General features: G+C 44.6%; 1 protein-coding gene across 4 annotated transcripts in view; it reads left to right on the top strand.

Annotated features, from left to right (window-relative positions):
* Positions 1-17,318, top strand: part of LRRC3B (leucine rich repeat containing 3B) — a 53,165-nt gene that overhangs the window by 20,288 nt on the left and 15,559 nt on the right. Inside the window, exon 1 of one of the 4 annotated variants that reach the window (XM_042043666.1) lies at positions 10,210-10,367. The exons of the other annotated variants lie outside the window; for them this stretch is intronic. The gene's annotated coding sequence lies outside the window, so the exon portion shown is untranslated. Of the gene's footprint in view, positions 1-10,209; positions 10,368-17,318 lie in introns of those variants that run through there. 4 annotated transcript variants of the gene reach the window in all.

Genomic DNA, 17,318 nt, shown 5'->3' with positions numbered 1-17,318 from the left:
TGGAATGGTGGCATTTTGTTAATTCATTTTGTAATCTGTGATGACAGTAAGCTGAATATTGAACAGCTTAAATCTAAGCAACTGTCATTTCATGCTTTAGTGAAGAGGGAGTGGGTGAGTGAGATAGTAGGGGTAAATTGTTAATAGGAATGAAACCAGTATGTGCAGCTTTCTCTGAACCTGCCTACCTCTTCTTTTGTGTAATATTGAGCAGCTGGGGCTGTGCTATCTCAGCTTATCATCACTAATCATGCTATAGATCTCTAGGGATATGCTTTACTCTCAGTTGATCTGGTAGAAATTTAAACTTATTACCTAGATTACTTGCATATAGATCAGCAAAACCACATAAACAGATTTTGAGCCTTTTTTTTCAGTGTGGTTCACGAGATATACTCTCATTTTTTGAGAGTGCTATCTTTGTCTAGTCAAAGAAGAAACCACTTGCACTCAAAATGAGAGAGCATTTGCACTATTGCCTTTTTTTCTTCATCAAGAAAAACTGTTCTGCTTTTAGTAGAATTAAAACTAATGGAGTTCACCGGAAATTAATTAAAATTATTTACTTTGTTTAAAAATGACATTTTCCTAGTCCATATGCCTACCTGTAAGAACTTAGGACACAACTCTTGACCAACTTAGTTACAGACGTATATGCTGCTGTAATTGAATTCTTAAGCTGTTTCAAACATTTTTCAGGGAGATTTTTCCCTTTCCTTGAATTCCGTGGAGTTTTTCTCTCAAGTATCCCACTGGTGACGCTATATATGCTTTATAATGCTAGGTTAGGTAGGTCTGTTTATGAGTTGCCATTCTAGGCTGCTCTCTCCAGAGATGTAATTTAGAACCTGGTGTTTCATTCATTACTATGCTTACCTTGGTCTGAATCTATGATTCTGTCTGTTGCTTAACTTTCAGACTGATGACTCATTCCTTTGCTTCATGGGATTGCTGCATGTGATCTTACCCCCACTCTGAGATGAGCTTTGGGAGTGAGCTAACAAGAAATGTTTACAGCATTCAGCATAAATCACAATTCCACAGAGAAACTTACTTTACTGGAAAAAAAAAGAAGGAAAAAAAGGGTTTCTGTAACTTGGAGGTGAATCTATACCTAAGGAACTCGGTGTTCTCCCAGGTGGTCAGTGACAGGACCAGAGAAGATGGCTGTGGCACCTGGGGACATGCTTTAGTGGTGGACATGGATGTGGCCAGGTTAACGGTTGGACATGATGATCTTAGAGGTCTTTTCCAGCTTCAGTGATTCTGTGATTTTAAACCAGTATTTTAATAATTTATCTGTTTCATTATGACTCCCTTGAGTCTTGGTATATGCTAGAAGATGCTCTCTGCCCCTTTCTAGCCTTCATGAGAAGGTGTGCAGAAGCAGACTGGTGCTTCCATTCAGGAGCAGGGTGTAGCAAAACAACCTGTGGGAATCCATGTAAAGAAAGAAATCTTAGTGGGATGTCCATTGTATTTGCAGGAGTTTTCTGCAGAAGAGCAGTTCCCTGCATGCCATGTCCCCGCATGACTTAGAAGCATCCTGTAGGTGTGAATGCCTGTCTCTTCAGAGCAGGATATGCAAAAGATGAAGAGATGGGTGGTGGAGGTAGACATGGTGACTAACTCTTTTTTCCTGGAAGTGCACCCTCTGCGTGGAGGACGGCATTAAGTGTGTCCCAGATAGGCTTCTTACACTGCGTCATTGCTGGGGAGCAAGTCATTTTCCCCATGGATTCTGTACTTGGCAGAAAGCTCTGCAGGAAGTGGTAGTGTGCCTCCAGATTCAAACATATCAGCACTTGCATAATAGGTTTGTTCTTTATTATCCACCTTTTTTTTTCTGTTCTGTGTCACGGACTTCGGATACTGCACATGATAACTTTGCTCCTGCTGCCATGTGGTCCTACCACATGGTGAAGGAAGGATGTTCAGACTTGAATTATTTTATCTCACAGAATCTGTCAGTTTTACATTGCCACTTCACTTTGGTTTCTTCCTGGTATCTCTTCTGGTATTTTTATTTCATTTTTAAAAAATCAAACACTGAGTTTAGGTTGTTACCATGAAACTGGTTGTTCTTGTTTCCTACTAAAAGATAATTAGTGAACTGAAAGAATTCTCAGAGTGTAATTCTGCCTTTTTGGGGAGGCTGGAGAATTTGCTTGCATCAATCTATCTGCTTTGCTAGGTCTATGAAGACCACAAGGTTTCATTTCTCTAGGTGATTCTAACTTGTTCATGCTGATTTTGAATTATATTGCAATAAAGACTTGTCATGAAATTGGAGAAGTACCTTTATGCTCAAGGAAAATAAATAATCTCTTTCCATATTTAGGTGCAAGTCTCAGCCAGCTCTCTTGCTGATGGTAACCTTTAGAACTAACCTGGGTTATTGTATGTGCAGAGGGCAAACAGTGAAATTATACCAGGCAATGTTTTTGTGGTTATCATTTGTAAGGGGTGTCATGGTAGCTAAAGGCAGCATAGAGTTTACATTGGGCACGTTCAACCTGTCTTCCAAATGCTGTGTTCATACCCCTTTGGTGCCAGCCACCTGGGACCTGTTTTCACCTAGTAAATGCTTCTTGTGGCCATTTGGAGGGTCTGCATGACCACAGTCCACAAGATCTTTCTTCAGCCTGGCTGCCAAACCATCTTTGCACAAGTCAGTAGCTAGGTTCTAAGGGTCAAAACTGGGACTTCTTTAAAGTCTGTGTATTAGTTTCCTTCAGAGCACAGGAAAAACACAAAAGAGGAGCGTGGACTAATTCTGTTTAACAGCTTGTGCAAAATATATGTAGGAGTGTAAAGAGGAAACTGTCACTACTGAATCTCAGAAGAAGTAAATGTAAGAAAAATGTTTAGAATTTAGGGAGGAAGGAGAAGATGATGTGCACAGATACAATGTGAAGCATCAAGTTCTTGTTAATGTCCTGGGGTGATGTTATGGAGCTGCTTTATTCCTTAACCATCCGCTTGATGCCCAAGGACGCTGTGCCTCTAAGATGGACCCGGGGGCGGGGCTGGAGCCAGGGGCTGGAGGGGGCAGTTGAACGGTCCAGCCCAACAGCTCCAGGGGCTCGGCGGGGCTCGGGAGGGAGCGCGCCGGGAGCGCTGTGCTGCTTTTTGGTTTCCTTTGTGTTCTGGCTAGCTAGAAAAGGTTCTGTTGGGTTTTTTTCTTCTTTTTTCCCTTTCCTTCCCCTTGCCTCACTGCCTCCCTTCCCTCCTCGCTGGTCCGGGGAACCTGGTGGGCCTGCAGGGTGGCCCCAGCTGGTCCAAGCCCGTGTGTCTATTCCCTCTCTGGGACTTTGTTGTATTTTGAGGGGGTTTTTTTTATCCTGTTCTGCCCTGTTTTGTTTGTGTGTTAATAAACAGTTTGGTTTCTTTTCCCCACTTTCACTCCTTGTGACCCATCTGTCTCATTGACGGAGGAAGAGGGGAGGAACACTCATTCTGGCGTGTTTCCTCCTGAAGTTCTGTCTCAAAAAGCGAGACATAAATTTGGCGCCCAATGTGAGGCACGTAAAAGTGGGAAAAAAACCCCAACAACAACAACATTTTGGTTTGAAGCACTTCGTATTAAGGTACAGCAGTAAGACCATGCTGTTTGATTTATTAATTTTTCTGTGGAACCTAGCCATAAGTATATGTCCACAGCTATGGGCAATCGAGTCCCTGGCTTACACTTTTTATAAGTCAGGAATAAGAATCAGGACTGCCATTTTGATATGCCTGGTGCTAGTGATTTCTCGAAGTTTGACTGAAGTAATGGAAACCATAGAGAATGTGTATGTCATGTTGTTTTTACATTCTGGCCTTGGTAGTTTCCTTTTGGAATGTATTAGCAATTATACCCAGTTTGTTAGGGGAAAAGCAGAGGATGATAATTCCCAGCCTTTCATCTCCTTCTTCCCTTCAGCTCTGGCACGTCACCTTTTGAAAGTGTCCAGTTTCCCCTGGATGTTAAAGATACCACCTTCTTACTATGTTATCTAGCAGGGTTTCTCTGTGTGGTCTCCAGCTTGTCTAAAATAAGGGCTGAGATTTCCAGAGGGGTTGCCCAGACACCTGCCCCAGTTGTGGAAAATCCTAAGTGGTGTGGGGTATGGGAGGACATGGGCCAGACCCTGAAGCAGTTTTCTGAACTAGTAGCCTGGAACTTCCCCCCTGAACAAATTCAGAATCCAGCTGAGGTGGGGAAGTATCTGAAGGAAAACTGCAATAACAACGTGGATGAAAAGAAAAAGCTCATTGCCATGTGCTGGGTCCTGGCTAACACTTACTGCACACTGCTAGATACTGTAGGGCAGAAGATACAGCCAGAGGAGCAAGAGAATAAGCCTGCAGACACCCCAGTCACTCCAGCTGCAGCTAAAGCAGATGGGGAGCCTAAACCAATAACAATTGCCCCTGTCCAGAGAAAGAAACACAAAGCCAAATCCATTCTCCCAGTGGATGATGATGGGCAGCCAGGACCTTCACAGCCAGCAGAGGAAGTGGAACCCGAAATCATTACCGAGTCCCTGTCCATAGAAAGCCTTCGTACCCTGAGGAAGGATTACACCCAACGGCCTGATGAAACTATATTAAGTTGGATGGTCCCAATCTGGGATGCTGCAGGTGATGGTACAGTTCTGGATGGCACTGAAGTGAGGCATTTGGGATCCCTGTCATGAGACCTAAGTATTGACCAAGGGATGACAAGGGGGCCTGAAGCTCTCAGTCTCTGGACACGGCTCTTAAGAAGTGTGAAGGAAAGATACCTGTGCCGAGAAGATCTCCAGCTGCAGCCAAACCCCTGGAAAAACATGGAACAAGGGATTCAATGCCTGAGAGAACTGGCAGTGATAGAGATCATATTCTCAGGTGACCAAGCAATTAGGAGCCCTGACATGGTAAAATGTACTGAGAGACTTGAAACTTGCACAACATGCACCACCAGAATACATCCCTGCTTTAGCAATGATGACATGGAATGACGGGGACAAGACAGTGAATTCTACAGTGAGGAGGCTCTGGGTGTATGCAGACACTGTGCACGGCCCAACACAAGCAAGAATTGCAGCTGTCGAAAAGAGTCTGTCAAAGACCATAGAGAAGATGGAAGATAGGATGGACAAGACTCATCAGAAACTCGGGAAGGAGCTGAAAGAGGGCCTTCTCCAAATCGCATCAGTGTAGACCAGACGCCCTGTTACCAGAAGCAGACATCCCATGGCTAGGGAGAGAGGGTACACCCCAAGAGCTGAACTATGGTTCTTCCTGTGTGACAGTGGGGAAGACATGAGGAGGTGGGATGGAAAACCAACTTTGGTCCTGGCAGCATGGGTGCGTGAATTGAAGGATGGTAATTCTGAGAGAGGGAGTTCTACCAGAAGGGAAGTAGCTCGAGTTTCAAATGATAACCAGGACTAGAGGGGCCCTGCCTCTAGCCAGGGAGAGGCCAGGGAAAATCGCATCTTTTGGGCAGTGTGGGTCTAATGGGCTGGCACATCAGAAACACAGAAATATGAAGCCTTGGTTGACCCGGGCGCGTAGTGCACCTTGATTCCATTGAGACACGTGGGGGCAGAACCTGTTTCTATTCCTGGAGTGACAGGGGGATCACAGCAGTTGGCACTGCTTGAAGCCAACGTGAGCCTAACTGAACAAGAGTGGAAGAAACATCCTATCGTGACTGGCCCAGAGGCCCCGTGTATTCTGGGCATAGACTTTCTCCAGAATGGGTATTTCAAAGACCCGAAGGGACTCAGGTGGGCCTTTGGAATAGCTGCTGTGGAGGCAGAGGGCATTTGGCAATTGAACACCTTGCCTGGGCTGACCGAGAATCCTTCTGCAATTGGGCTCCTGAAAGTGGAAGAGCAGCGAGTGCCAATTGCCATCTCGACAGTGCACCGCCGGCAGTATCGGACAAATCGAGATGCTGTGATCCCCATCCACAAGATGATCCATGAGCTGGAGAGCCAAGGGGTGGTCAGCAAGACCCACTCACCCTTCAACAGCCCCATCTGGCCTGTGCGCAAGTCTGAAGGGGAATGGAGATTGACTGTGGACTATCATGCCTTGAATGAAGTGACTTCCACCATTGAGCACTGCAGTGCCAGACATGTTGGAGCTGCAATACGAGCTGGAGTCCAAAGCAACAAAATGGTACACCACTATTGACATTGCAAATGCATTTTTCTCCATTCCTCTGGCAGCAGAGTGCAGGCCTCAGTTTGCCTTCACCTGGAGGGGTGTGCAGTACACCTGGAACCGACTGCCCCAGGGGTGGAAGCACAGTCCCACCATCTGCCATGGACTGATCCAGACTGCACTGGAAAAGGGTGAGGCTCCAGAACATCTCCAGTACATTGATGATATCATTGTGTGGGGGACCACAGCATTGGAGGTATTTGGGAAAGGAGAGAAGATCATCCAGATTCTCCTGGAAGCTGGCTTTGCCATCAAAAAGAACAAAGTCAAGGGACCTGCCCAAGAGATTCAGTTCCTGGGGGTGAAGTGGCAAGATGGACGACGTCAGATCCCCACTGAGGTCATCAATAAAATCACCGTGATGTCTCCACCGACCAACAAAAAAGAAACACAAGCTTTCCTAGGTGCCATAGGCTTTTGGAGGATGCACATTCCTGAATATAGTCAAATTGTGAGCCCTCTCTATCTGGTTACCCGTAAGAAGAATGATTTCTACTGGGACCCTGAACAGCAGCAAGCCTTCGCCCAGATCAAACAGGAAATTGCTCATGTGGTAGCCCTTGGCCCAGTCAGGACAGGACCAGAGGTAAAAAATGTGCTCTACTCTGCAGACGGGAACACGGGTCTGTCCTGGAGCCTCTGGCAGAAGGTGCCTGGTGAGACTTGGGGTCGGCCACTGGGATTCTGGAGCAGAAGCTACAGAGGGTCCGAAGCCAACTACACTCCAACAGAGAAGGAAATCCTGGCAGCCTGTGAAGGAATCCAAGCCGGCTCAGAGGTCATTGGCACTGAAGCACAGCTCTTCCTTGCACCCTGACTACTGGTGCTGGGGTGGATGTTTAAAGGAAAAGTTCCCTCTGCCCACTGTGCCACTGTGCCACTGATGCCACAGGGAGCAAGTGGATTGCCCTCATAACACAGCACACCTGTATTGGAAACCTGAATCACCCTAGGATCTTAGAAATAATCATAAGTTGGCCTGAAGGTGAAAGCTTTGGTCTCACTGATGAAGAGGAACAAGTGACACGTGCTGAAGAAGCTCCACCATACAACCAGCTGCCATCACAAGACACACGCTATGCTCTTTTCACGAACGGTTCCTGGCGCATCGTAGGGATGAACCGGAAGTGGAAAGCAGCCGTATGGAGCCCCACACAACAGGTTACAGAAGCCACTGAGGGAGAAGGTGGATCAAGCCAACTAGCTGAACTCAAAGCCATCCAGTTGGCTCTAGACATTGCTGAGAGAGAGAGGTGGCCAAAGCTCTACCTTTACACCAATTCGTGGATGGTAGGCAATGCTCTGTGGGGGTGGGTGGGAAGGTGGAGAAAGGCCAACTGGCAGCGTAAGGGAAAACCAGTCTGGGCTGCTGAGGAGTGGAAAGATATTGCCACTTGGGTAGAGAAGGTGCCTGTGAAAGTCCATCATGTAGATGCCCATGTCCCCAAGAATCAGGCTGATCAGGAACACCGAAACAACGAACAGGTAGATCAGGCTGCAAAGATAGAGGTGTCAAAGATAGATTTGGATTGGCAGCACAAGGGAGAGTTGTTCCTAGCTCGATGGGCCCATGATGCCTCAAGCCATCAGGGCAGAGACGCCACCTGTAAGTGGGCACGAGATCAAGGGGTGGATCTAACCATGGACATGGACCAGGTTATCCATGACTGTGAGACATGCGATGAGATCAAGCAGGCCAAGCGGGTGAAGCCCCTGTGGTACGGTGGGTGATGGTCCAAATACAAGTATGGGGAGGCCTGGCAGATTGATTACATCACACTGCCTCAAACCCGCCAAGGCAAACGCTATGTGCTCACAATGGTAGAAGCCACCACTGGGTGGCTGGAGACCTACCCTGTGCCTCACGCTACTGCCCGTGACACCATCTTGGGCCTTGAAAAGCCAGTCCTCTGGAGGCATGGCACCCCTGAGAGAACTGAGTCTGACAATGGGACTCATTTCAAGAACAGCCTTATCAACACCGGGGCTAGAGAACATGGTGTTGAATGGTTGTACCCTATCCCTTACCATGCACCAGTGGCGGGCAAAGTGGAATGGTGCAATGGCCTGCTCAAAACCACCTTGAAGGCACTGTGTGGGAGAACTTTTTAAAACTGGGAGATGCATTTAGCTAAGGCCACATGGTTGGTGAACACCTGAGGCTCCACCAACCGAGCAGGGCCTGCCCAATCCAAACCCCTGCATGTAGTAGATGGACACAAAGTCCCAGCAGTGCACATCAGGGGACTCTTGGGAAAATCTGTTTGGATTACTTCTGCATCGAGTAAAGGCACACCCATCCATGGGGTTGTCTTTGCTCAGGGGCCAGGTTGCACATGGTGGAAGGATGGAGAGACCCGTTGTGTACTGCAGGGAGATTTGATGGTGGGTGAGAACTGCTTGTAATGTTGGAATGCCTATATATATGTTTGTTGAATGTCGCTGCCATTGTTTGTATATAGTTATGTATATATGTATAAACGTGTGTGTTTAAAGTTGAAATGTATTAATTTGGGCATTGAGCAGACAGTATGGAATAAGGGGTGGAATGTCCTGGGGTGCCGTTATGAAGCCGCTTTATTCCTTAACCATCCGCTCAGTGCCCAAGGACGCTGTGCCTCTAAGATGGACCCGGGGCCGGGGCTGGAGCCAGGGGCTGGAGGGGGCAGTTGAACGGTCCAGCCCAACAGCTCCAGGGGCTTGGCGGGGCTCGGGAGGGAGCGCGCCGGGAGCGCTGTGCTGCTTTTTGGTTTCCTTTGTGTTCCGGATAGCTGGGAAAAGGCTCTGTTGGGGTTTTTTTCTTGTTGTTTTTCCCCCTTTCCTTCCCCTTGCCTCACTGCCTCCCTTCCCTCCTCACCAGTCCGGGGAGCCTGTGGGAGCAGCCCCAGCGGGCCCACGGGGTGGCCCCAGCTGGTCCGAGCCTACGTGTCTGTTCCCTCTCTGGGAATTTGTTGTATTTTGAGGTGGTTTTTTTTTTATCCTGTTCTACCCTGTTTTGTTCGTGTGTTAATCAACAGTTTGGTTTCTTTTCCCCACTTTCACTCCTTGTGACCCATCTGTCTCATTGGCGGAGGAAAAGGGGAGGAACACTCATTCTGGAGTGTTTCCTCCTGAAGTTTTGTCTCAAAAACCAAGACAGTTCAAAAAGGGAAGCTATTCAGAGGCAGTTTGGGAAATTTGGGTAGTTTTCAATGGGCATATTCTGTTGTATCTTGCTACCAATTAACAAGTCTCTTAATTTTTGGTGCATGTTATAGTTTTACCACATACCACTGCAGCTTGCTGACTAAGGCTAGTGAAATTTGTTTTTACTGAGGGTGGGTATCCTCATAGGACATGCATAAAGAGGTTGGCTGATTGTATTTTCACCTTTTGAGAGAGCAGAAATGTTCATTACAAACAACTTGTAAAAAAGCAAAGAGCGTTTCGTTGATAGTGTTATGTGAACACAAATTTCTTGTATGATTTTATATGAAGCAAACAGAAAAAAGCACAGCAATTTACCCCACACATTTGGCTTCCATCAATATAGAAAAATATTTGCTTAAATGAATGCGACTTCTGTTTGGTGTTGTAAGGGAAAATATGTTTACACTTGTTCTCTTTGCCATACTGTTTAATCTTGCTTACTTTATGTAGCCGTGTTTGAATATACCATATGAAGTAGTATTTTTGTGAGTTATCTGAACATTTGAATTTCCTATGCATGGCCCTTTCCCACCATGAGGAAAGCTGTAAGCAGTGGTTTCCAGTGCTCAAAATTAACGACTGTGGGCAATTATGTGGTGGGCTCCCATTTTTAGGCTTAGTACCTAAGGGAGCTTCTCTTCAGTGTAAAACAGAAGTAGAAATTAAACTCGTTGTCTTGACATGTAAAACCAAATTGTTCAGGGTGTTTAAAAAGAATTTGTCTGCTATCAGTTCTATTAGTACATGAATTTCAAAAATATTTCTGTTACTGTGAACTTGAAAATTCAGATGGTGTTTTGTTTTTTTTTTTTTCCCAAGGCAGGAACTGCATGACTGTGTGATGCAGCTCCTTTCCTTATGTGTGGAGGTTATCTTTGTGGATGACTCCCTCTGTGGCTTTGGAAAATATCTGGTCAGCAGAGGCGCCCCCCTTCCCACCTGCAGATTATCTGGACGTGTAGAAGTATTGAGCAGAGGTAGTATGCCTTGCTTCTCCAGTGTCTTGTGGTGCTTGAACTTTCCTCCAGAGCTTGGACTCCTGGGAGGCCCTGGGATTTCTAGGTTAAGCAAATAGCCTGATAGAGTGTTTGAGTGATACCAGGAGATGAAAACAGCAGTGCTGGCTCTGGTGGAAGATAGCAAGAGAAGAGCACACAGAATCCCTGAGTGAGTGCAGTGACAGATACCAAGCAGACCTAGGGGCTCTTTGTTTGGCAAGCTGGGGACCAGCATAATAAAAGCCTTTTTTCCTTCTAAGGCTACAAAACCCAACAGCAGGCTTCAGGGAAAACCTTGGTGGCTTGTTCCTTCAGAGCTGTTTTTTGTCTCTTGGCAAATGTCATAGCCCTGTAGAGGGATGTGAATTGGCCTCAGATGTTCTAAGAGAGTATTGTAAATGAAGGATGGAAAAATGTATTTCCTATTACAATCCATCTGACTGACATCCTAAAATTAATAACAAAAGGTGGAATTTTAGAAAGCTTGTTCAGTGGGTTTGTTTTGTTTTGAAGCTTTCTAGCTACACTTTGAGGACTTTCTTCTGTAATTTGTGTACAGAAAACAGAATGAAAGTTTCCCCTTGTTTTCTTGCCAGCTTGACAGTCATTTTGGAGCCCAAAAGCATTTAAAAAAAAGGCTCAGACTTTTTTTCTTTCTCTCTGTTTGTTTGTTTGATTTCTTTAAGGGCAGTATTTTTAAAACAGCTTGTATGAGAGTAAGCACCCAAGTTAGTGTTTGATGCATTGAATACAGTTAATCACTTAATTGGTCCATTAGGTTCTTAGGAATTTATTTACCTAAATAAATTGACTGTGCGTGACTTGTTGTCATGTAAAAATCTTTGCCTTTCAAGATTTTCCAGATAAGTTTATGCATATTTATTGGGGATATTGTCATGCTATCAATTCAGTAACTCAATTTGTTGATTTCAGTTACAAAAATGAATAAATATTTGCAGTTTTGGTCCTTTGCTTTTGGATTTGATATGAGTTAAAAAAGAATACTACTTTGATTTAGAGTCACAGAGCAACATAGTAATTGTGTCTCTTCAATGTTAGCTAGCTAATATAACCATTTCTCAGGAAGTGCTCTTCTTGTGGAAAGAAACATAATTTCGATTAATGCTTTACACTACAGAACATCTGTAATTGGATCTTTTTACTTGCTGTAGTCACAGTGGAAACTATACTCAGTGGTAAGATATTTCATAAAATCTAAGCGATAGAAACATCTACAGCCAAATTCTGGTTTGGGGTATGTGTTTATAACACATATCCCTGCTTCACGTGAAGAACCCCATGAAATGCCTCTCTTCTTTACAGACAACACAGATTGTGCAGTCATGTATAACATAAAGAGGGAATAAAAATGTGCTTCAGTAGGATTTAAGCATTATGCTGCAAAGCCTAGAATTACCTCTGTCTTAAATTATGCTGCTTTCAAGTATTTTCTTCTTCAACTGTAGTTCTTTCAGCTGTTCTGTTTAACTTGATTGGAAGTAATCATGGAATGGCTGAGGCCGGAAAGCATCTCTGGATATTGCTTAGTTCACTCCCATGCTCAAGCAGGTTGTTCAGCTATATTCAGCAGGCTTGGATGGAGATGACACAACCTCTCTCAGTAACCTGTTCCAGGTGTGACTACCCTCACAGTAGGAAGAGAGTAAAAAAGAAAAAGAAATTATTTTCTTACTTTCAGATGGAATTCCCTGTATTTCGATTTGTGCCCATTGCCTCCTGTCCTTTTGCTGGGCACAACTGGGAAGAGTCTCTTCATTATTGTCTCCCATCAGTTGTTTAGACATACTGGTGAGTCCTGCCCTGAGCCTTCTCCAGGCTGAACAGTCCCTGCAATCTCAGCCTCTCATAGATCAGATCTTTCACTTCTTTTATCACCTTTGTGGCCTTTGCTGACTTGTTTCAGTCCATGCTTTGTGTATACCAGGAGGCCCAGGACTAACCCAGCTCTGTGCAGGTGTCTCACCAGGGCTGAGTGGAGGGGGAGGATCACCCTTAACTTGCTGGTGTTGCTCTTTCTAATGCAGCCTATGATGCTGTTACCCACCCTTTCCCTGAGGGTACACACTTCGTGTCTGTCAGGACCCTGGTGTTGCTCTCTGCAAGCCTGCTTTCCAGCTGATCAGGCCCCAGCATGCATGCTGCATGCATGGAGTTAACCATACCCAGGTGCAGAACTCGGAATTCACCTTTGTTGAACTTCATGGGGTTCCTGTCAGCATGTTCTCCAGCCAGTCCAGGTCCTTCTGGATGGCAGCACACCCACCTGGTGTAGCAACTGCTCTTCCCAGTTTTGTATTATCAGCCAACTTGCAGAGATTCTCTCCCACCCTCCAGGTTGGTTGTGAAAATGTTAAATGATGTTCGTCCCAGTACTGATGCCTGGAGTACTCCACTAGTGATGGGCCTCTAGCTGGACTTTGTGCTGCTGTGCACAGCATTTTGAGCCAAGCAGTTCAGCCAGTGTTCTCTCCACCTCGCCGTTTACTTGTTTAGTCTGTACTTCATCAGTATGTCAATGAGGATGTTATGGGAGACAGCATCAAAAGCTCTGCTGAAGTAAAGCTAAATAACATCCACTTCTCTCTCATCTCAGCAGGATGAGCCAGGCACCTCATTGCAGAAAACTCTCAGGTTGGTCAGATGTGATTTTTACCTTCATAAATCTATGCTGACTACTCCCAGTCATTTAATTTTACTCCATATGTTAAGGGAATTGTTCCCAGATTTATTTGCTCATCACCTCCCCAGGGTTGGAGGTGAAACTGACCTGCCTGTAGCTTACGGGATCCTCTTTCTTGAAAATAGGACTGGCTTTCATGCAGTCCCCAAGAAATTCCTCTGATCCCTCTGATCTTTGAAAGATAGTTTAGAGTAGCCTTCTGTAAACTTCAGCCAGCTCCCTCAGCACTCATGGGTGCACCCCCTTTGGATCCATGGGCTTGTGTATGTCCAGTGTGGTTAAATGTCCCTTAACTGGATCCTCCTCTGCTGACAACAAGTGTTTATGGCTCCAGATTTTCTCACTGGTTGCAGGGGCCTGGGATTTCTGAGCATGGAATATTGAAGAAATAAGTAGCTTTTAAATTTATGGCCTTTTTCCTGATAGTAGTCTGTCTTTCCCGATATCAGAGGTACGCTTAATGTGCTTTAGACACAAAGCAGTTCTGTGCAGAGTGTGTGTATTAAAAAAATTTAGTCTGTTGATAGACCTGTATTTAAATAAAGCTAAAATGTCTTTCCATGATTACATTAAAAAGAAGAATTCTGCACAAAGCAGTATGAATCTACCAAAAAGGTGTGAATTTTTCCTGTGTGCTTCTTTCCTGTGTTGGCTTGGCTGAGTGCTGACTGTGCAGAGATGTGTAACAGGAGTGACTACAGACAGTGGAGCGATTTCAGAGACTTTTCGTGTGTCAGAACAAGGTGAATTAGTCTGCAGTCACATTTGTGTTGCCATCGGGAGCTGTCATGCGTGCCTAAGCAAAGTTGTTTTAAACTTGTAGGGGTGTAACAGTCCCAATCTACAAGTGTTTATGTACAGTTGTCAAATGGGGAAAAAGAAGGAGAAAAAAAAATTGAAGCTTTTATTTCCAGCTCAGCAGGAATCTGACAGCTCCTGAGCTCAGCAGGACCAGAAACTGCTGCTTCCTGGGTGGAGCCATCAGTGGGAGGCAGGATTCTGGCTCCTGGCTTCTTGTGAGCTCCAAATTCAGCAGCAGCTTGTGCTAATAGGGGTGCAAAGCACAGATCATCTCTTTCCTGCTGAGCATGTGCCACTGATGGGGAGCATAGTTTAGTCAGCCCTGCCCTTGAAAGAGATATTGGACATCTGCACTGACTGAGAGCTGAGGAGCCACCCATCCTCAGCAGTGTTCCTTTACCTTTCCAGCATGGCTCCTTCAGATTTAAGTTCATAATAACTTTTTAAAAGCCTTTCCATTCCTTAGATTCCATAAACAGCCAGTGATTCTCAGGGTGTTGCACAGCACTTAGGGCTCAGCCTAGTGTCACGTGGAGGTCTGCTGGGGTTGCTCCTCATCCTGCATGTAAGTGGGAATGGCTCTGCATGGGAACTGTGGCACTACCTCAAAGCTAGTGGGAGGCTGCAAGTGTTGCAGTAATTATTCCCAAGAGTAGCTGTACCCGCTTTTGGGCTGCTTTCTGCTGGCACTGTTACACAAAAAAGGTTGTTTATTGTCCTCAGCATTTCTGCTGTTATCATCACAACTTGTGAAGTCAGAATTGCAATGCATGTGTCTGTTCATGGTAGACCTTTCATAACATAGCCCACATTGGGTGTCTTGTCTGAAAAACGCATTGCATGATCTCACCACCACCATTTGACCTTCTGCTTCAGATCATTGCTAAGTTCCTGAGTGTGAGCCCAGCCAAGCAGCATTCAGTGGGGCCACCTTGTTCATCTGTTCATAAGGAGCTGCAACCTTTAGTGCACTGAAGAAGCACCTTCTCTGTTTCGCAGAGAGCTGACTGAAAGCTCCAGGAGGAGGAACTGCTGAAGAAAAAGTACTGTCTTTTTGGAAAGACAGAAAAATGCCAATATTGTTTGAATTCTGTCTTTTGATTAAAATTTTTCATATTGTATAACATTTTATACACATTTTAAATTTTTTCAATTTTTTAAAAATTCATATTTAATAAAGAAAACATGTATGTTCCAATAACACTAAAATATCCATCAAAATTTTAGTAGCAGTATTGATACAAATGCTATGAAAAATGCAGAAGAAATAAGAAACTACCTAACTGAAAGAATGCCACTGTATAGGGAAATAAATTATTTTTTCTTCTTCATCAAACTTTGAGTCATGTCCTATTTTAATGAGTAAAGGTAGGATGTAGCATTTTTCCTGGGAAATACTTGGATAACTTTAAATAAAATATGTACTAACGTGTTATAAATAGTCTTCTTTTCCCTCTCATTTTACTACTAAAATGGATTTTAAGAGAAGCCTAGTTATTTATTTTGTTATTAATAAATGATTGCCTTACTAAGGCAGATGTTACAGTCTTTGATGGAGAACTAATCATTCATTCTTAATGGAGCTTTTTGTACAGCCATGAAAATAACTTTATAATATGAAATGATGATCTGGTGGGTTAATATTGTAGATGAACCTGTAAGACACCTCCTGGATCGATGGTTGATTTGCCCACTCCTCCCTGTTTGGAGAGGTCTTTGCCAAAGTGCACTTCTGTGTGCAACTTTTTGGAGAATTCTAGGGTGGTTATTGCAAATGACAGCTTTTTGGTGGAAAGAGAAAGGAGTGGTTTTATATCCTAATGAAAAGTAAAGCAGACCCATCATTGTAGCTTTTAAGGGCTATTGAGGCTCGTGCCCCAAGGACCCAGTGTGTGTGGCACCACTTCATTACAGAAGCTTAATCTGTTTTGTTGTGCTTGAGCTGGTCTGTTATCCTCATTGTCCAGTGAGGAAGGGCAGGATGGAGCTGGAGGACACCTTTGCCATACTGAAAGCAAGAAGGGAAGCAGTCAGGAGTGCAGGAGTGCTCAGATCTGAACCAGCTTATGAAGATGGCTGCCTGTTGCTGCAGCACTGTAGCACTGCATCTATGGCAACTAAGGAAAGGAGAATAAGATAATGTTTCCCGTGATGGGAAACATAAGGAAAAAGATTTGGAAATGCTACTCTCAAGTGATACAGTTTGGTTTACTCTTTGTTTTGCTGTTCTTCATAGTATGTAGCCTGGGACTCGGTAACAGTGTTGTTTAGGCCATTCGGACTTCTTTGGATGTCCTGGACTCTTGACTTGCATTTAGATGTGGGAATGGAATGCATAAGAGGTAAAGGTGCCTTTGAAAAAAGGAGGACAGTTAACAGGGTGCTTTTCATTATTGACTCCTTCTCTGTGAAGATGTGTAAATATGGGGAAAGATGACGTTCACCATACCACTGCATCTCTCTCTATTGTGTTACTCAATAGAACGTTGATGCTGCTGCTGGTGGGCTGTTTCATGGTTTGTCATGTAGTCCCAGAAAGATGGTATAATTTATAGAACTTGCTAAGGCTTGGCAGTTTCGCTGAGCTCCAGGTTGTAAGGAGTTCACCCATCGGCTTGTGAGCCAATGTGGTCTCTCATGTGAAACTCCCACATCTGGCTTCCTCCCTTCATGGTGAGTGCACAGCCCTGAGAGTAACTTCTGGTTTTCTGTCTTCTTTGCTCTTCCTGCAATTCCACGGGCTCATCTGTTAGCCTTAAACTTTCCTGTAGGTACCACTGCTTTTCTAGTCTCTGTCTTTTTGTCCTTGAATTAGTAGTCCTCCCACTGAGACAAAGACTTTCTTTGTAGCTGGGCCATCTCTATGAAGAGTCCCTAAATCCTAATGTTTGCTTCTGACAGAGGAAAAAAGTGAGTGAGTTGCTTTGAATTCATATGCTTTTATTTGGGGCAAACAAAAGGGCAAACCAAAGAAACAAACAAAAAAGAGGCAAGTGACAAATAAAGCAAACAGATAAAAAATGTCTTAATTTCAAAAGAATATCCATTATGTTTTGCCGTTATGTTTCATTACTTCTCCATTACTCTTTTTTTTTTTAAGAAATTGTTTCAGGAGAGTAAATAGAAGTCTTGTTTTACCAACCAGTGCCCAGACCATTTTAGGAAAGTGTGACACAAGTGACGCTTACTGGCAGATAAAGCCACCATCATAGTTGTGCTCAACACACCTCACTGAGAGTAGCTGTTGCTTCAGGAACTTGAGGAGAAGCAGGGAAGAAGGAGGGTGTATGTGTGCCATGTGCCAGGCACAGATTCCCTTTGCTTTGATTTGACTTTTATACATTTTACTAGAAATGAGTGGGTTAGTGACTGGGCAGGGATCACAGATGACACACTGGGGCTTGGCACACCAAGGAAAACCTGAGGCC

This window comes from Corvus kubaryi, unplaced genomic scaffold (genome assembly GCF_017639235.1).
Source record: "Corvus kubaryi isolate FWS band 111438036 unplaced genomic scaffold, C.kubaryi_AGA036_p1.0 37398, whole genome shotgun sequence".
Taxonomy (NCBI): Eukaryota; Metazoa; Chordata; class Aves; order Passeriformes; family Corvidae; genus Corvus; species Corvus kubaryi.
This window is presented reverse-complemented; position numbering and strand designations above follow the sequence as displayed.